General features: G+C 47.5%; 1 protein-coding gene across 1 annotated transcript in view; it reads right to left on the bottom strand.

Moving 5' to 3' along the window:
* Positions 1-17,769, bottom strand: part of dlgap1a (discs, large (Drosophila) homolog-associated protein 1a) — a 41,094-nt gene extending 23,325 nt beyond the window's left edge. The window contains 1 exon segment of the mRNA XM_086153412.1: positions 17,681-17,769. The gene's annotated coding sequence lies outside the window, so the exon portion shown is untranslated.
* Positions 17,770-21,864: the final 4,095 nt, after the last annotated feature.

Consider the following 21,864-nt stretch of genomic DNA (forward strand, 5'->3'; position numbering starts at 1 on the left):
GAGATTCCCTGTTTCCCCCAAGGGTTAGATGAGCTTCAAAACACAAAAATATTCCACAACCCTACTCCAGACGAGGTGGCCACGATGAATGTCACACCTGACAGAAGCTTCAATGTTCTTATGCCCACACTAAGCTGAAGCTCCAGGTTTCCATGGCAGCCATCAGCTTCACAGCAGCAGAGGAAAACAAGTATTATCATTAATGTGGTGAAAAACCTCCAGTTTATGAGATTGTTTACTTCACAGCTGCAAGTGAGCTGTGTTACACATTGACCACAATGGTTCATTGTGAAAGAACCATTGTGGATCTTCTCGTACTGGAGGGGGCGCCACTGCGTCTGTCTTCCTGAAAAACCACTGAGAACTTCCTGATCCATCCTCAACCAGGGGACCAACCAATGAAATGGCTGGTCCTCAAGCCCTCGACTGGTAGAACAGTCAAAGGGAACCTCGGCAGCCACCCAGCATTAACCTCTGCTTTTCTTCTGCCTTTCTTCACCTCGATGCCAAACAAACCTCCAGAACCCAAAACTGATCTTCAGCTAGAACAAGAAAACATCTTACCCTAGAAGGGAAGTCCACTTCTAAGACCTACTCAGTTGGATGGACATGGACAGGTTGGACCACTATCAGGGCTGGACCACCAGACATCTTCACATGATGCCACAGGCATATCAAATAGAACCTGAGTACAAGAGTAAACCTTCCAAGATCCTTCACCACTGGCAACAGAGCAGATCATCTTCACTAGTAACCTGACAAGAGAACTCTAAGGCAGGTGGTGGAGACAGAGTGAAAGACCTGAAACCCTGAGACTCTGTGGGCTCAGTCTAATTCAGGGGAGGTAAAACAGGAGAGGTGCTACGTGCACGTCAAGGCTTGTTTTCTCATTTCTATTGAATGAAGTGAACAAAGAGCCTGGATGAGCCTGGATGAGCCTGGAAGAACCTGGGGGTGCCTGGAGGTGCCTGGAGGAGCCTGAACTTCTGAAGCAGGTATGAGCAGGCTCCAGGGATAAGACCGCTCATCAGCCGGCTTTATCACAGATGAACAAGCATATGCAAGGTCCAAGCGATGGTGCGTGTGTCGGCTGTGTGCACGCCCAGGAGAGTCCAGCTGTGTGCGTCTTTATGTGTCTGTGCGTTTCTCTGTGTGTGTGTGTGTGTGTGTGTGTGTGTGTATGTATGTGTGCTATTTGGTCTATGACAGGACAGCATAGCAAATCCTACCCTGGTTGAGATTCAACTAGCAAGCTACGATGGCTCCCAGTGGGTACACACACAAGCACACCCGCGCGCGCACACACACACACACGCACACACACACACACACACACACACACACACACACACACACACACACACACACACACACACACACACACTCACACACACACACACACACAATCAAAGACTCAGAGGTTGCGTCCTGGATATGATAGAAACCCTGTGATGGAATTAGATCCCAGGCTTCGGCGCTTCTCAGGTGAAAGATCATTGAATCTGTGGGCCTACAACGAGCCTCCTCCAACCTCTGGGCCGACAAGGATGTTTTTCAAAGTTTCCATGAAAGAAGATCAGTCCGTGAAAGAAGGAACCCAAAAAGATGCGTGGACAAGGGGATGCGGTTCTTGCACGCTGAAGATATAACCCCACAGCAGAGGACAAGTAAGCACCTGCAAACACCTCCACTAGACCTGACACGGAATTTCTGAGTGTGCTGCTGACAGCTAACTGCTAACCGCTAACCTTTGGTACTTTCCGAATCGTCTCTCCATTCTGGAAGAAGCTAAAAAAAAACCCTGCTGTCACGGAAACGCTGATGAGGGAAGGGTAACCATGGTAACTGGATAATATGCATACTACTAAGATAGTAGCTGCTGTAAGAGATGATCCACCTCAAGGAGAACCCCACAAAGCTCCTCAAAACCCCCATTCAAGGTTTCTAGACTTTTCCAGGGGAATATCAATGATAGACCAAATCAGTCTCCTGGGCGTTCCTCATGGAACGGTTGAGGAGCTCAGTCTGTGTTTTTTTTTTTACATTCTGAAGCTTCTAAACATCGAGGACAACATTCACAGATTTGTTTGAAATGTGCGTCATTTAACAGCTTTAGAAAACATTGGTATTCTGACTTTAAAAATTTTCTCCTAAAAATGTTCATCTGTGGACCTTCAAGCGCAGAGGGCAGGCCAAGGGCCAGCAGGTCTTTCAATAATTTTCCACAAAAACACAAAAGGTATTTTCCTTTCTGTCTTCTGATGTCGTGAATGTGGTTGACCATCGTCATGGATTCAAAGCTTTTCATCTGGAGGAGAAACAAACTTCCTGTTGGTGGCAGAAAATCCAGCAAGCAAGGGATGCTTCAGACTGGACACATCACACACCCAATGGTTTGGATGGTGAAGAAGAGGATGAGGTTGTGTGAAGAGGAAGATCCATTGACGCAAATAGGATGATTAGAGCCTTGTAGACTTTCAGAAGCAGTCAAGCAAATGTCTGACTCTCCAGACACTGAATGAGATGTGTGAATAAACCATCATTAACTCCTCTTAGCTGTGGGAGAGGGCTGGACACAGGGGGTGCAGAATTATGGGAGGAGGTCCTGAATCTCATTGTCTCTCTGGAAAGACACAGGGGCTAAAAATACCTGGAGGATGAGTTCGGGCAGGAACTGCAGATGGTGCGTCAGAACATCCGGATGTTTCTACACCAGCTACATCACAAGGGTGGCAGAGCAGCTGCACGTGATACTTTGAGGAACATCAAACTTCTGCTGTTGGACCAAACTTGTTAAATTCATCTGAGGGCCAGGGGACCTCCGACGTCACCGCCTGCCAGTTAACCGTTAGCCTGCTAGCAGCTAAGCTGTGCAGCCTAGTAAGCTCTGCGCGGTGACACATTATCACTGTTTGATTGTGGTGTTTTGACATCATGATATCACACCAACCTTACTGCTGAAGATCCAGCTATTCTAAGCTACAGTGGGCTTAGCAGCAAGAACACCTTCATTTCTTTCAACGGCTACAGATGGAAACAATCAATCATTGAATAAATCCAAACAAAACATTAGTTAACCTGGTAAAGTAAGCAACATTACCTCCTCAACATTACCTCCGTTCCTCTGCAGATCTGGAAACTTCTCTGAAACTAAGATGGAGAAGAGTGGCGAACATTTCCCCTGATGAAGCTGTTTCACATCAAGACTAAAGATCTTGGGTGTTCCAGGAGATGAGGGTACCAAGCTGAGGATGCCAAATGAACAAACCTCTTGATATTGAGAATACATCCTACAAACCCTGGATGAAAAAACACATCTGACGTTCCATCATGATGAGGTTTCCAATCCACATCTACTCCTCGAATTGTAAACAACCTCCTCTGGATTCACCTGCCAACTTCTGCATCTCCTGTTGAATCCTTGATAATACTGTTACTGGGTTTCAGGTGTTTTACATTTAATTTTTAATATTTATTGATTTTGAGTTGATATTTGTTGTTTTCCAGGTCATTCATCCACAGCTTCTCCTTCTTCTTCTGCTCAGATGGAGCCAATCCCAGGTGGGGGGATGGGCGTTAACCTGGACAGGGCAGCTGTCAGTCACAGACATCTGACTGTTCATATTCTCATTCACCAACAGACCATTTAGAGTCCTCACTGAACCTGCACACTGTTTTTGGACCGAAGGAGAGAACCTGGAGAGGGCTAAGGCTGGAGAACATGAAGAGAACCCCAGGAGCAGAAGAACATGAAGGTCACTTCTCATTCCATGGATTTGATCATAGTTCCTTCAAATGTAGACCAGAATGACCCAGGATCCCTTGGGGAATTTCATCAGAAGGTCCAGGTTGGATTCTGCAGAGATATAAATGGAGTAATTTCTTCCTTCATCCAAGCTCTGATTCATTTATTTCTTTCTTATTTCTATTTCTCTTTCCATTACTTCTAGTACACCAGAGAACTTGGAGTCTCCTGTCAAACCTTCTCTAGGGGACCAACCAGTCAAGTGGAATTGCTAGTGGAGAAGACAGTGCCTTGGTGAAGATCAGGCAGCATGTCCCGCAACACACACACACACAAGCCCGAGCCCAACCAGTGGCCCTTGGAAGCTGCAGATGAAGATGTCAGTCAGACATAATCCACACAGAAGACACAATGTTCTGAGCCTGGAGGTTTGTATTGGACAAACACAGACAGGGATCATGTCAGGAATTAGAAACCAGACGAGGAGAAGTTGTCCCAGATGCTTGTTTGAGAGAGCCATGCTTTGTTTCCGTGGCGACTGAGTGACGCACTTCCTTCAGGCGTGCGACAGGAAATGGAGAAGACGATGAATCCAAGACAAAGGGGGGATGGCGGCAGTGGAAATCCACAGAGGGGACACCGGCAGCCAAACCCTCTCACTGCTGCAGACCCGGCAGGCCGGAGCTGCTGTGTGGGAGGCAGCAGCCGGGAGAATGAAGACCAGGCTATTTCAGGCTGAATGGAAGCTGATGAAGAAAAAGGCTTTGAGTCACCCTCTGAGGGAGGAAGGGGCCGGGCACATGGAGACGCTCTAACACAGGCCATCTCCACCAACATGGAGGTCCACACACCAGGCTCAGCCTGACAGAGTCACCGGTCCGGTCTCTCAACCCATCCAGGTGCTGCAGCAGTTCCATCCACCCAGCTATGGTCCGGTCGAGTTATAAGGCACGATAAAGGCAACCATTGATGTCCACCCATCAAGGGGTTGATACTCAGTCTTTGTTTGAGGGAGGAGAGTCCCATGAAGCCTCATGAAGCTGATGAGCTCAGTCTTAATTTGGTCTGCAGACTGGCCTTCACCAGAGAAATAAAATATCCAGGTTGACAGACACCCGGAACAGGAGAGGTGAAACCTTAGCATGTTGGACATCACACTGCTTCACCTGCACAAAAACTCCTCAGCCAAGTGCATGGCAGCTCACTGTCAGTGTGCAGCCATAGTTAAGACCACCTCCTGAAGGTCCACCTGACAGTCCCAACGGGAGTAGCCAGGGATATGAGTCACCTAAATTAGCGCCCTGGACCTTGGAGCAACTGCCTTCTCTGGGGTTCGCAGAGAACATCCAGAGCAGAGAACATCTTGATCAGAGAACTTCTGGTGCAGAGAACCTCTAGAACAGACAACCTCCTGAACAGAGAACATCCTGATCACAGAACATTGTTTGCCAGCACAACCAACCGTTGGTGAAAATGCATCTGTGATGCAGGTTGTGCATCAAAATCACCAGAAGCAAAGAGTAAACAACCTCGAAGGTAGTTGTGACAGCAGCAGGAGGTCCAACCAGGGTCTACTGAGAAAGACCTGATGATGATCTTCTTTCAAAGTCAATATTCACTGATGTTTACCAGAGCAATGAAGGACCAACCAGACCATTCTCCTGATTCAGACATATTCAACATGTTTATGGAGAACATTCCACCTGCTGCAAAACTTTATCATTTCATCTCCAGTCCCAGCAAAATGGACCACAACTCATTGTGTGTGTGTGTGTGTGTGTGTGTGTGTGTGTGTACGGTTCCCTGCACTTCCGCTGTCTCTGCTTGTCTCCAAACCCAAAAGGAAAACGGATGTGTCACCATGACAACTGCAGCAGTACGTGAAACAGATATCAGTGAGGAGAAATTCGAAAATAGAAGAACATTCAATGCATCTCCTGGATTCACACACACACACACACACACACACACACACACACACACACACACGCGCGCACACACGCACACACACACACTCACACACCCACGCACACACAGAGTCCGTCACAGACATGCACACGCACACACTCACACACACCCACCCACACAGACAGTGTCACACAAAAATACACATTCACACTGACAGAATCTCTCTCTCTCTCTCTCTCTCTCTCTCTCTCTCTCTCTCTCTTTCTCTCTCTCTGTCCCTCACTCACTCACTCACTCTCTCTCCCTCACTCTATCTCTCCCTCACTCTCACCCTCACTCTCACACATACGCATTCAGTTTTTGAATGTGGAATTTCAAACCTAACTCAAGGAGTTGAAATACTAAAAGTTCTTCAAACTGCATACTGTGTACTGCATACTGTATAGTGTATACTTGATACTAAGTGGGAATACCTCCAGCCTTTGCTGAAGGTATTGACATCCAGACATCCAAGAGCCTGGAGTTGGTTGGCAGCCCCTTGACCCCGATTGCCACCACTGGTTCCAAACCTGCTGCTAAACCCAGGTCTGCAATCATCCAGATGGCTGGTCTGCTGAGGACATCCAATCTTCAGCTGACATCAAGCCCTCATCATGGCAGAGCTTCCTCAGTGCAGAAACCACTGGATCTGGTGGACTCTGCCGCTCACACAGACACACACACACATAGGTACATCCTCCAGAGGAGCGAGTCTCACGTAAACACCAAACAGCCATTGGAACCCCTGAAAGACTTTGGGCTCCATGGGAGGTATGCATAGATTATGAATGGGAGCCCAGAGCTTCTGCTCCTGCTCATCCATCTCTCACTCTCTTCACATTCTCCTCCGTTCTCCTCTGTTCATCCCCCTGTTGTCCCCCATTCTCCTCCGTCAGCTCCTCCCTGGTCCACAGGAGATGTACGTCAGAATGTGCGTGGAAAGGATTCTTCTCTTCCTTTTCGCCCACCGCCGGCTGTGATTCAGCGTAGCCTCTGCAGAGGGGTTGAGCAGAGAAGAAGCGGACAGCGTGGGCTGGACCCGCTCCTCCGAGTAGAGCTCACTCTCCTAGAAGCTTCTTCTCTTCTGCGCCGAGACGGTCGGGTCTGGCGTTTGTGCGAGGAACGAGCCCTCTGCGAGCAGGCCAAGAGGAACAGCTCAGCGGTGGGAGTGTGAAGGAGGTGGGACCAAAAATGGCCAGATGACTGTGAAAGAAGCGTGAATCATCTCCTCGGCATCCATCTTCTCCTGTCACTCCACCAGCTGCCACGGCAGACCTGCTGCCACCATCTCGTCTGGGGGGCTTTTGCCCCCAAAGGTCATCCTCAATCCCTCCATCCCTTCATCAGTGCATGAACCCCCAAACAGCTGAAGGACCAGGTCCAGCTCCCACGTCCCAATAAACCCCTGAAGAAACAGAACTTTGGTTCATCAGTGGGGCTTTCAGATGTTTGCATCTACAGCTTCCAGTTGGGTGTGACGCCCCCTTACACACACACACACACACACACACACACACACACACACACACACACACACAAACATAAGAGAACCAGGTAAAACTGTACTAGAGGACACGGAGAAGGCCCTGATGACCATGTCCACCCAGATATCTACTGAGACCAGTCAGCTGATGCACGCAGCAGCACTCGTACAGGAGAAACCCGTGGGGGACGATGATCCAGACCTGTAAGCTAAAGGAGCTAGCTGCACTCCACATCTGACTGATGAACTATGAAGATCAGGAACCACCCAGAGAAGCTGATCCACAGCTGGCAGCCCAGTTCTCTAGGGGCCTTGGACCACCTGACACTGACCTATGACCTGCTCACCTTCTCATGAAGCTCCTGTCAGCCATCAGAGCAGCTCACATGAGGAGGAGAAGGTGAGGAACCCTGAAGATCCTAGGTCTCTGGAAAAGCACCACAGCTTGGAGAAGACACAAACTGCCCGGCTGGGGAGGAGAGGATTTATAACAGGAGACACACACACACACGCACACCATCATGACTGTCATCCAACTTCTAATGTACTTATCTTCAGCAGTTGAACACAGACCCCAAAAGAGACATGGACCACTGCTATTCAGCAGAGAATCAGCACAGGTACGTACAAACTTGCACACACAGGTTTGCAGTGGGGGTAGGAGCAGAGGTTCTCAGTTTTCACACACTCTCTGGTGGTGATTCTGGATGAGGTGAACATGAGTCTCTGCAGGGAAATGAAGGCCTGATGGAGCTGGAGGTGATGGCTGCTGAGCTACAACAGAAGATAAGACCTCTAGTCCAGAGGATGGAGATAGACCCTCCTCAGCTCTGCCTTCATTCAGCTCAGGCTCCAAGGAGTCCAAAGCTCCTCACACATCTGCTAGTTTTGGAGGATGAGTGATGAACACCGGAGGAAGATCTTCTGAGCACAGGTCCTGCTTCAAAGGCAGGGCAGTCACATGTGCTGTGTCCTCCTCCGCCATCAGACCGCAGACATGCTCTTTGCCCCGGTGTGTGCGGCGGGTGAAGCAGCAGGGCTCACCTCCGTTACATCTCCATGAAGACCTGACAGGAACCGGGAGGATAGACCTGTGTGTGAACGGCCTCAGAAGGTCCAGACGCCTGAGAAGAAACCACACAAACACACATCAGCTGGGCCTCACCAACAAAACACACACACACACACACACACACACACACACACACACACACACACACACACACCAGCTGTTCTCTATAGGGGGCGCTGCAGCTGTTATCCACCACTAGAGAACCAGGAAGGAGGAAAAGATGGACGAGCCTGGGACTCAGTTAGAGATGTCCTTTGTGTGTGTGTGGGGGGAGGGGGGGTTATGTTCGTGTGTCTGTGTGTATGTGTGAGTGAGTGAGTGAGTGAGTGAGTGAGTGAGTGAGTGAGTGAGTGAGTGAGTGAGTGTTGGGGACAGTATACCTTGCTGTGGAGTTCTTACAACATGCACTTGGTGAACCACAGTACCACTGCCTCCTTCTAGAGTACTCAGACATAGTCAGGTTCTTGAAAACTCAGACGTACTTGGGTACTCGGTGGTACTCAGATGTATCCAGACATACTCAGATACACTCAAGGACTCAGATATACGAGATGCATTCAGACATACTCAAGTACTCAGATGTATGCAGACGTACTCAAGGACTCAAATATACTCAGATGTATCTAGACTTACTCAGATATACCAGATCCATTCAAATATACTCAAGTACTCAGATGTATTGGAGTGCTCAGATGAACTCAAGGACTTAAGTGCTCAGATGTATTCATATATACTCAGATTACCCACGTTATTACTTTATGTAAAGGGACAGGATGGAAGTAGTAAGAAAAGTCACAGATGTTCTGAGAAAATGAGATGCTCCCGCAGCAGTCCACAGCAGGTCCCAGGCTGTTTCTATTCTGTTTCTATTCAGAAAAGAACATATCTTACTTTGTGAATTAAAGTGTGGAATATTTCATGAAATTCTAAGAGTGACTCTGATTCACAGAGGATGAGATGTTACATCTCCATGTCCAACTCCATGCTTATCAGTCCGCGCGCGCACACACACACACACACAAACACACACACACACACAGACACACACACACACACACACAGACTGCTCATTAGAACATGGAGCTGCATGGAAAGCACAGCGTAAAGAATTGTGCTGAGCTCAGTTTAACCTTTGAGAGCAGCAGCTCCGCTCAGGTGTGGGTTTAATCCTTCGCCTGCTGACTCAAAACCAGTCTTTCCTTCTGATGGTGGTCAATGATGGAGAACCGGAGTACCTCGGCGCTGGAGCCCAGCTCTCTGCATCAGACCATGAGGCATTCATATTCTATACAAACCACAAACAACTCATCAGGGGCTACTGCGGGAACCTCCAGGAACCTTATGAGAACCTGGAACAACAACAAGGCCCTGGGCTGGTGTTTATAATGGATGGAGTTTCTACTGTTCTTCTGACAGAGAAAAGTCTTCAGATATTTTAAAATGCATTCCACATCCAACCATTTGTGTGAGAGCTGAAGGTACACAGAGCCTTCCAGGGGGATAACCACTGGAAAGGTCAACATTTCCACCGAGTCCCCAGCTCCATCCGCACTCCCTTAAGGTTTTAAAGAAACCAACCAGGACGTGAAAACGAGTACTCTGGACTGGAAGACTGCAGACCTGTGGAACCTACAACAGCAGTCATGGAGGTCTTTGACAGAAGAATCAAAGATCTCCTCACAGCCTCCATTCCAAAGTCTGATGCTGTAGATGAACAAAACAGTCCACTGGTTGTCCTGGGCTCTCCTCTGCTCACCTTCATGTTCAGACTGATCTTAGTTAAAGGCCCAAGCAGTTCAAAGATCAAAGCAGCTGGACCTCTGTGATCGAAAGCTACCCTGTGAAGGTGAAGCCCCGCCTCCCAATGACAGCTGGCCTTCAGTCTGCCCCCTGAAGACATGGAATTCGGTGGTCATTGGCCGATCTGGTCCACATAAGAGTGAAAGGGCGAGAGATGTGTCATAATTTGAGACGTTCCTCCAAAAACTTCTGCATCCAAGTGACCTTTATAAGGGCAGGGTTTGTCCCTGATGCATATTTATCAGCTTCTACATTGATCAAGCGGTCTCTTGTTCTTCACAAGGAGGATGGCGTCTGCTGAGCTTCTGGGACCTAATCATCTCAACGGTCTGATATCATAATCCATGACAGCCTCTTAATCTATGCCCTCGGCCTAAACCATACAGACACACACACACACACACACACACACACACACACACACACATACACACACACACACACACACACACACATATACAGGAAGCAGCTCCACTCAGAGGGGGCGTTGCTGCAGGAGCCTTCAGGTTTAACCCCTTCTCTCCTGGAGAAGACCATCTGTTTGCCTACAGCATAACAGAACATTCAGCCTCAATGTTCTCACATTTCCCTGTTCCGCCAGGTCTGTTCCTAACAGGCAGGAGTTCCATGTGAAGTCCAGTCTGGTCTCCCTCGGTAATATGTCCTCTCCTGAGCTGCTGAGATTGGATCCACACTTTTGCTCCCATTGGAGAGGTCAGTGCAGTGGTGGGCCATGCATTTTACACCTAGGCCTTCAGTGGTGCTCCGAATCAATTCACCCCCCAATAGTTACTTTATGGCTATAAAAAAAAAAAATTATGCAGAAATGCAGTATAAAGAGAGGTGCATCGCAGATAGATAACTCGTGTAGAGTTCAAATTTGCCCGCGGGGGGGCATCACGTGACGACCAAGGGATGCCCAACTCTGTACTCTTCCACTGACACCCCCCACGCGTAATCGATCACACACCCCGCAGCTTTGTCAGGGGCGCGGCCCGGCACCCCAAGTGCCCAAATTCCAAGAGTGTGTAAAGCAAGTTCTTATTAGGAAATAAACCCGACCATTGAGGCGAACCTCCACACCTGCACATGCGCTGGACGTGTCTCAGCGGGTGTGCAGAAGAGTGAATGATCCTCTCGGGGTGACATTAATTCTAGCCTGGGATATCTCTGGCCCGGGATATCTCGTAAGTGGATTTCCTGACTTTGAATAAACCATTCTTGCTTGATCAGTTCCTGACCATTATGACGTTTTTTTGAATGAAATCTGAACACACACAAAGCTCGGTCCCGTGGCGGGAGCCACAAAAACGGACAGTAGCCAGAATAAATGCCTTTATTTCAAACAGCTGCGACACATAAAAACACCAATAATAACCTTTTAACTTGCAGTATTTTTAGGAAAATAGCAGCATTTTACTCACCAGAATTCTGATCATTTGTAGACAAAATCCATCCTCCTTTCTTTCCTCAAATAGAGTTCAATTATTCTGTCGTAGAGATTATCCTTGCGCTTCAGCTCTAAGCACTCCCAGCAATACAATTGCAGTGTACCTCGGAGCCTGTGAGCCAGGGGTTGCCAGGGAGTTCGTGGCTTGAAAATGTCGGACAAATCCTTTTCCTGGTTGTGACAGGTTCGCTAGCTTAGGAGTTGCACGACCTTTCTTTACTATGTCCAGCTTTTCTTCAAAAAGAAAATGGCTTTAACAATATATCAGTAACTAAATCCGTCTCTTCTCCTCCTGCAGCCATTGTGGGTTGACAAAACCGATATTAAACAAGCACAACTATATTTCTGTTTGCAGCTCGTTAGTACGCTTTTCCTCCCAGATGCACTTGTCCACCCTCTGACTATGCAATCAGAGGGTGTGAATACGCTGATGTTGCTGTAGCCTGCTAGAGGGCTTTGATGTTGCCAACTCAAAATCTGATTGGTTGAAGCAACAGCGTTATCAACACTTATTTTTTGCGTAAAGGGGGTGCATAACAGATTGTGCAGCCCCCCCCCCAGGCAGATTCCTTTAACTTTGACCCTGCCTGGCAACAGATTATGGCTGAAATATGATTGGTTAAACGCTTTAATATGAGAACACATGTCTAGAAGCGGCACAACCAGGAGAAAGGCCAAGGAAGTGAACAGACCATTTGGAATTATTTAATAAGTATTCATGGACAAAATATAATTAACGTTTGTGATTCAGATATTTTTTTAGGCCAGCAGAGAAGGCCTTGCAGGCCCTGAAGGCCCACGGCTGGGTCAGTGGGTTGACGATTGACAGCCAGAAGGTTAGCAAGATGAGGAGTTCTGGAGATGTGTCACTGCACAGATCTTCAGCCTCAGGAACACGGACATTAAGGTGCTTGTCGAAGCCATCTGGAACATCAGTGACCCACAGAAGAGATCCATCAGAAAGAAGCCAAGACTCAGCAGCTCCTTGTCCTTGGCGCCTCTCAGCTGGATGGGAGGTTCTGACGTGACAACTGATCATCAACTTTGAGGCACCAAGTCCTCCAGCAAAGATCTGAATCATCTCTGAGACCATGGTGTTCAGCAGAGTTTCTAATGAATACAAGTATCGGTCATGCATTTGTCGTCCATCCAGTGCACTTCCTCCCAGGTCACAGTGGGGCTGAAGACAATATCTCCTCCTGAGGTCCATGTTATCTCCTCTGGTCTGGTGAATCACTGTGTGACACTTTGGGCCACTAAAGCGCTGGAGAGCTTCTGAGGTTCACAAAGAAACAAAGAGCCAGACTCTTTAGGGCCAAAGGTCTGATGCAACAGAACTTGGATCTGGACTGTGATTGTCCTCAGCTGTGCAGGTGGTCCTTCAGCCCTAGAACCTATGAGCCAGAAGCTCCCCACAATCTGCTTGGACAGAGGAGAACCCATCCAGGTCCTCCACCCGTCATGGGCAAAGAGGCAACCAGAATCTGCCTCCTGTCTGTAGGACCCACACTGGGCCCATGTTGAATCTTTAACCCCGGTTCTCTGAATGTTCTTGATAATTCCACTGCAGAGCTGCGACGAGACTGTTCCAAAGAACCCTGGAAAACCCTGGAAAGCCCGACCAGAGCAGAGGTCTATCCAGAACACAAGTTACCAGCACGCTTGGAATGCAGTCTTACATCCCCAGGAGACAGTATCCATCTGCAGATTGACCGTCATTGATGGTCACTGATGGCCTTTGAAGGATGTGGTGGAGGTCAGGAGGGATTGTCAGCATACATTCCATGAGTGGATCACACCTAATCAATGATCACTGATACACACCAAGTTATACAAGCAGCACAACATCAGTGAGCAGACCCTGCCATCAGACCTTCATGCCAGACGCCTGAGGAGCAGGCAGGGGAGCAGGTAGGGGTTCAGCGTCTTGCTCAACAACACTTGGGCAGACTGGGAGGAGAGAGAGATCAGAGCCAGGCACACTCCTTCCCAGACAACAGCTCTGGACTGATGTTGTGAAGATCCACGCCTTCACAGACATGGGGGGGTTGGCAGAGCCAGAGAGCAATGGCTGAGCCTTGTCCTGCTCAACCACCTTCTTGGTCATGAATCTCCACTGCCAGGCAAGGACCAACACCCTCTGCTGGTAAAAACATCAGAAACCCTGGGAGAAACCTGGGTTCACAGCAGCAGTTGAAGCTACAGCCACCATCCAGCTCTGGAGAAGAAGCTGCTCAGGTTTCTGTACAAACACAGACCTGGATGTTCCTTCACCCTCAACATGGACTCACAGGTCCTCATCAGCACAGAGATCTTTTTCTCCTAGAACAAACACATACACACAACACACAAACACACACACACACACACACACACACAAGACACACACACACTCCTGTTGAACCCATCCACCCACTTCGAGTGTGACAATGGATTACGAGGATTTAGAACTTGAAAAGTTATGCTTTCATAACCTGTTTCTGATGGAGGGTTTGTCCTCTCACTAGCTCAGCTGTGAAGGGTCATTTCTGATGAAAGGGGAAGGCTGTTCACCACATCTTCAGCAGGGTCGAAGTTCAGCTGATGTTTTGTTTGAATGCTGCAGGACATCAAAACATTTATGACCAAGGAAACATCTGCTGGTGTTTTTCTCTTTCTGAACTTGAACTTTGGTGGATGTTCTCCTCCTCTTCTCAGGATCTCAGCCAGTGAAATATCTGACGCCTGGAGTCTGCCACATTATGGTTGCCTCCTCGGAAAAGGTGTCCTTCGCCTAACTGAGCCACAGATGAGGGTTGAAGCAGCAGAAAGCTCCGGAGACCCTGGGCAGAAGAGGGCAGCAAGTCCATCTCCGTGAAGACCAATGTATAAAAAGGGTCTGTCCTGATGTTTTATTCAAAGCGTTGCACAGAAATATCCCGTCTGGGGGACACACTGCACAGCCAGAGGAATCAAGGAACATCCTCTAACCAAGGCCCGACCATGGTCTCTGGCCTCTGCTAGCAGCTGAGAGACAAATGCTGGAGAAGGTTTTTCTCGTCCACTGACTGGTTTTGGAAGCTGAAGATTTTCCTCTTTCTTTGTCAGGCAAAGAGACTTCAAGACCATAAAGACGGTTTTCAAGGAGCAACTCCTGGATCACCGGAAGGTTCTGGTCCTGCATTCACAGCCCTTCTCTTTATGTCCAGAAGGTCTTCTGATAATGGGAAAGAATGTGATGGTTTTGAAACCCAGCTGCTGGACTGAAACTCATCTCTGGTTGATTCTTGTCAAAATCTTCTTCTTGTAGCAACTAGACTAGATTTTCTCCCGAAGAAGTATCTCCTCTCATCTGTGAAGCTTTTCAGTATAGAACTGAACAGTCTGGAGGAATGTCGATTTTGACAAGAATTGACCATGACCTTGATGACTGAGAACCTCCACCAGCCCATTATCTCTGGTTGGTTGTTCTGCATCCACAAAGCTTTCAACTGATGAGACCTTCAGGACATATGGATGGTGACTTAACCTCTGCCAGGTTTGCTCAGAATGGAGGTCCATGTCTGTGATGCCGAGATCTCTGGTGGAGATTACTTCAAAGGAGTTGGGCAGGACATCTGACAAAGAACAGCTACCACTCTTCACTTTTCCATGGAAGGGGCCGCCGTGACATGCACCATGATCTCCACTCTCAAAAACAACCAATCAGCGAAGAAGTAGAAGATGACATGGACACCATGGGGGTGGAAGCTGCCACAGTGTTCATGGAATAACAGCCATGGACCATCAGATGGCTGAGGTCTTTCTATCTTGTCTCTGTACTGCTTCACTGTGTGAAGAGCCCCAATAACTCCACACATGTTCTGGTCCATAATGTAGATGTTCCTCTGCAAGCTCTGGAGACCCCTCTCAGGCATAAGAGGACAGAAGAGCTTGGACCTCCTGGTCACTCCATTTCTCGCTGCTTCAGTTAATTTCATCTCAAGGAAACATCTGAACAGTGAACGGCACTGGTTCTGCAAGTAGTATCTAGTACTATAGGTGGACGTGGCTTATGAGCTCCGCCAGCCACCTACGTCACAGGCGCTACTGTGAAACAGATAGCAGACCCTGAAGAGCTAAGATGGCTCCAGGAGTAGAAGGCCCACAGCCCCTGGTTCCTCTGCTGTTTGAGCGCTCCAAGAAACAGCCTCGTTCCTGAACATTTTCTAGGAGCTGCAGGAGCCAAACACACATACACGCACACACACACACACACACACACAGCTGCTTCCATCACCAACGACCTGATATGAAGCGTTCGTCCCTCCACCACAGAGCTTCAGGAGTTGAAAACATGGAATTTCACAACTGAAGACCTCCTTCTGCTCAATGGCCAGCAGCCTCCTGAACATCTGAGAGCAGCCAACCAGTGTTCCACCTCAGGACCTTCAGATGCAGCTGAAGGTCCTCTTCTCCAGTGCCGTTCTTCGCTGTCCATCCAACCTGCACTGACTCTACTGACTGTGCTCTTCTTCTAGCAGCCCGTCCAACCATCTGCCGCAGGGGATGGTGAAGTCTGACCTTTATCATCTCAGGAACCCTCAGGAAGGTGTTCTCTGGCTAAATGACAAGAAACTCTGAATCCTTTTGGTGAAAAGAGGAGTTTGGGAGAAGAAGCTCGGACCTACTGACACAAAGAAGCTTGGCCTTTCAGAAAGAGTGCCCGCAGATGCCGTGAAGAACGTCAGACAGGGGGTTGGTCCAAATGATCTCCGACCAACATCAGAAGCAGAGCTTTCAGTTGCAGAAAACATTTTTCGTTTTTTTGCAGATGAACTCGAAAGACTGTGGTCCATCTGGATCCAGACCGACTGCAAACTCATCCAAACCTTCTCCTCTCCTCAGACCTTCTACTCTGAGCTCCCTCCCACCACCTCTCCATCCAAGATCTTCTCCATCTTTACAAGAGGCAGCTTTTGTTTCTCCGAAAATGGCAAAAGAAATCAAAATCTATCATTTTATCTGCAGAGCTGGATTCCACCTTCTTGTTGCACCACCCACCCCAAGCAGCCAATGGATTTGGCCCAGGAGGAGAGGACGGGATGCTTGAGCCTGTAATGAACCGTCTGAGTCACACAACCTAGACCTGAGAAGAAACCATACCAGAGACCAGTCCCATCCAGATGATGAGACTCAAACATCTTGACGTAGATATAGGTGGTTTCTAAAACACACACCAGGACCAGGAGCTTCAGACCCATCTCAGGAGGAAACCTAGAGAAGGGCATCTTTGTCCTTTCAGCAGCTGAAGACAGAGCCCCTGAAAGTGATGTCCCAGAGGTGCACTAAACCCTGCGATAGAAACAGAAAAGTTCTTCTACAGTTTCCACCACCATCAGGCAGTCCAGACTCAGAGGTTCCTGGAAGGTTCGCAATTCCACAGGTTTCCTTTCCACCTCAATTGTCTCCAGAGTCACTGCTCTCAGACCATCAGCAGCTTCTTCTCTACTTAGAAAGAGGCCAGAAGCGTGTGGAGGCCAAAAGAGAAACAGAACCTGCACCCCATCTCAATGCTTCTCCGCCATCTGCAGGTGTGTGTGTGTGTGTGTGTGTGTGTGTGTGTGTGTGTGTGTGTGTGTGTGTGTGTGTACGTGTGTACGTGTGTGTGCGTGCGCGCGCGCGCGCAGGCCAACAATCTCGCGACGCTTCCTTGCTTGGTTTCTCCGGGGCCGCAGGTGGTCACATCTCCTTCCTCCTGCACGGCTGGGCTTCCAGCCTCCACCTGGCTCAAGCTCCACCTGACCTTCTGCAGACCTCACACCGGTCAGCTAGCAGATCCGACTGAGCCGTACTTCGGTCAGACATGGAGATGATCTACAGAGGACCGCGGAGAGAACATCTGGGAGGCTGGACGCGAGCGTGGATTCATAGCGGAGTCAAACATCTCAGTGCGGTTAGGACCTTCATCAGAAGGACCTTCTCCCCTGGTCCCCGGGTTGTCCCCGCGCTGCCCATTGCCCCGGCAACCCCCAGACCGACACCGACCGCCTGACTCGGCCGTCCGTTGACGCGTCCCCGTGCGCCGGCACATCTGCGGCCATGCATGGAACTCCGTGCCGAATCCGGAACCAGGACCGGCACCGGGACGGGACGAGGTCCACGTCCACACACGACGAAAACCAGAGCGCGGATCCGGCGTGAGTCATGCGGAAGGCGGCTTACCTCCGGCTGGGCTGCGCATAGTCGGCGAGCTGAGGCACCGCAACATACGTCCGCACGCACGTCCGCGTCCGTCTGAGTCGTCACCGGCGGAATGCGTGCGTGCGTGATCTGTGCGTATGCGCGTGCACGTGTGTGTGCGGGAGCGTGAGAGAGAGAGAGAGAGAGAGAGAGAGAGAGAGAGAGAGAGAGAGAGAGAGAGTTTGTGTGTGTGGGCATCAAGTGGCGCAAGCCTGCAGTCCGGGAGCAGACATCAAGTCCACGTATTCACGACAATCCAACCGGAATACTGACAGTATTTTCTTCAAAATAAAAGTCCACATCTGGCTCCCGGCGGCCAGCGCGCTGCCAAGAGAAAGTCTCGTACATTGACGTGCCATGTTGTGATGCTTCTTTTAAATCCAATCGACGCGGAGTGAAAAGCAGAGGATCGTCAACAAGAAGTCCACCTGAATTCACTTTTGATATAGCTAAACATTGTATTAATCAGAGCGAAAGCTGAATGACGACTGACAAAATCCACAAATGTGCAAATATCATGTATCGCCCATGTGATTCAGTGGTTCTTTCCCAAAAACATTCAAATGTATTTGGGAAGCTTCTTGGCCAACTTCAGATAACTAGCTTCCCGTGGGAATCAATAAAGTATTCTGTTATTAGAGAATTATTATTTGGAAATGCAGGTACAACCAGGAATTATTACTCTTTGACTGAATATATATCCATCCATCCAATGGAACGATGCGTCCAATTCTCTTGTAAAGGTGGCCTAAAGGCTCGATGAGTTTGGAATCGGATCATCTGCCTTCTTTGAATCAAGCAGCAAAAGCAAAGGTTAATTTTTCAACCTCCATCCCACAACATCCCAACCTACACCGATAAGCATCAGTGACTATTACCACTGTAATGTGATATGTTTATTGGGTCGAATTTCCCCCTGGCAGTCTGCAATGTGTGAGCTTTGGTTTTCGTGGCTCTGAGATCATCAGAACTTGCCTTTCATTCATGTTCCTTTGGTTGTCGGAGCGTCAGTTGTTGGGTGTCAAAGAGTCTCCAGATGATCTGATCTGGATTTCGAACAGCAACAAGGGCAGATGTTGATATTTTGATATATTAATTATCCAACATCCCCTTCAAGCAGTTGTGTATTTCAATTATTTGTCTAGAGCAGGGGTCGGCAACCCGCGGCTCCGGAGCCGCATGCGGCTCTCTCATCTTTACACTGCGGCTCCGAGTGGCTTGGGAAAATAAATTATAAATATTTAATTGAAGTGTATTTCATTTGTGTAAATTCCTTTTTTTACTTTTATTTCTAAGTTGGAAGATTATTGTGATCTTGAAATATTACATAAAATTATATTTATTATTTTCGCCGCTCAAAATAACGTCATACTCGCGGAAGCCGGTATACCCGCCAACCGGTAAAGTCCCGATTTGCAGATGCTGTGCGCAGAAGTCCAGGAGCAGAAGTCCCATATACCACGTAAAATAAATATTTATGAAGATAATATGCAAATATTTATTTTTTATTGTTTACTGACACTGTGATTTTTTTCCCCATTTATTTTTGAAATTCAGGTCAAGGCTCCGCTACACGCTCTGAAAGCCCAAAGCTCAAAATGAGTTCATTACATAAATAACATTTATTTTTTTCCGTAATACTTTGTGAATTTCAGAAGCAACACACTTTACACTTGTTTATACAAAGTGTATAGGTAATGAAAAGCAATATATACCTTTATTTTAAACGTCAAAAAGTGATTGCGGCTCCCAGTGTTTTCTTTTCCGAGGAAACCGGGTCCAGATGGCTCTTTGGGTGTTAAGGGTTGCCGACCCCTGGTCTAGAGATTAAAACCGTCGGTTTGGCTATTATATTTTGAAGTAAAAGCGGAAGCATAATATTTTTACTTGACAAACAGATTCATACACCCATCAGAGGGTGGGAACGCTTGAGAAGAAAAACTGTTATATCATCGGTGTGAGTCCAACACTTGGTCGGGATGGACTTCGACATTAGGCACCATTAATGTATATATATACTCATTTCAGATTTGTGATTCCAATTCAATCATCAATCCCCACTCAACGAGGAATATCAAGCACATTATTTCTTTATTTATTCCACGTCCACCCACGGAAGCAGGGTGGGGGTGAGGCAATGCGGGCTTGCCTCAGTTTTCCACAGTTGTTCACTGTCCAGGTCTGAGCTGTTCGGAGATGAAAGTCGTTTTTCAGAACGTGAGCGTCCGCGAGATGTCACTGTTGCGCTGGCGAGTAAATGCATGAAAAAAAAATAAAATAAAACAAACTGCACATCGTCAGAAACTTTGATAATAGCTGTGACTCGCACTCCAGCTGCTGTGCCCCAGAGGAGCCCTAGTCCCACAATTTAATGATATATATTGAAAATTGAAATAAGCTTTTAAATAATGGATTCTATTCTAACATTCAGAGACAGACCAGGCCCACCCTCTGCACAGGGATGTTTTGAATGATACAAATATTTGATCAAATTCCCAGTGGAAAGTATGTAGGCATTATAAACTGGGGGCTCCTATTGCTTAAAAACTAGCTTTCACCTCATGAACTTTCTCCAGGATCCAGTTGTCTTTGCCTTTGACAAGATTATGTTTGGAAAGATCTCATGTTCATCATATCCAGGGATTTTCAGACTCACCCTAACACCCCATCCATGGGTCAGGAGCAGATAAGGCAGACTTTATTTAACCCTCGTGCAATCTTAACATTGTGTTTACTCCCCTTGTCCTACGGGTCAAAAATGACCCATAAGACAATCTTTGTACCCTTGTGGTGTACAGGCCACATGGAAACATAAACAAAAAAGAAGTATCACTTTTTCTAATGATGGGGTCTCTTTAGGAAAGTCATAAAATTTCAAGTTGGAAAAAAATAGGTTAAGGTGTTTTTTCTACAGCTAAACATGGTAGTGGGTCACTTTTGACCCGCAAGGCAACACAAGGGTTAAAGAACACTACAATAACAAAGCCATCTCACTGACCGAGCAGTCCTTGTTGCAGGAGGACTGGAGCCTTCATCCTCATACTATGAATGGATGAACATAACTAATCTGGAGAAACATCATTTTAATGTAATAGAGTTTCTGTTTCAATGATTCAACAGGATTTTCCAGAATGAGAAGTCCTGAGGAATGAAGAAGAGTGAGTGGATGCCCATTTTAAGAATAGAGGGATGTACAAAATTGCAGCAACTATAGAGGGATAAAGTTGATGAGACCCTACAATGAAGTTATGGGGGAGAGTAGTGGAAACTAGACTGAGAGCATAAGTCAGCATTTGTGAGCAACAATATGGTTACACTCCCAGAAAAAGTACTACAGATGCAGTATTTGCTTTGGTAGAGAAGTACAGAAAAGGTCAGAGGGAGCTGCAGTGTAGACCTAGAAAAAGCATAAGACATGGTGCAGAGAGAGGAACTATGATACTGTATGGGGAAGTCTGGAGTGGAAGAGAGCTATGTTAGACTGATGCAGGGCTTGTATGCTAGATGGGGCACAGTAGGTGTAAACCCTATAGGTGTAACAGAGAAGTTTGAGGTGGAGGTGGGACTCCATCAGGGATACAGAGTTCAGGGTCTGATGGAGGATGTGGATTTTCTGTGTAGAAGCCTTTGTATCAACGTATGCATGTATGTATATTCATGTATATGTGTATGTATGTATGTATGTATGGATGGATGTGAATTTCTGTTCATGAATATATGTATGCGTGCATGTATTTTGTATAAATATGTATAATTTGTATAAATGTGTGTATGGTAGAATGGTTGTGTGTGTGTGTGTGTATGTTTATATATATATATATATATATACACACAAGTACATGTATATATAGTATGTATTTGTATGTATGTATTTATATATAGAAGCACACAGCTGATCCCTGATAATTACTGGTTATTGATTATCTATCGGTTAATTGATTATCTGTCACACTAGCCAGCAGCATTCGCAGCTGCTCTTAACGGATATGAGTACCAGTAGTAGTCAACATATATATACACGTATGTATGTGTACTGTATATGGCAGGTACTAAGATTCCTTCAAGGTCCTGCAAGTGGCAACCTGAACTCCAGTGGTTCATAGCATCAACATTCTATTGAGGAGCAGAAGGATCCCATGCCAGGAGGAGGTCATTGAAGACCTTCA

Source organism: Fistularia commersonii, chromosome 10, assembly GCF_037954325.1.
Source record: "Fistularia commersonii isolate RoL2024-O1a breed Wild chromosome 10, RoL_Fcom_v1.0, whole genome shotgun sequence".
NCBI lineage: Eukaryota > Metazoa > Chordata > Actinopteri > Syngnathiformes > Fistulariidae > Fistularia > Fistularia commersonii.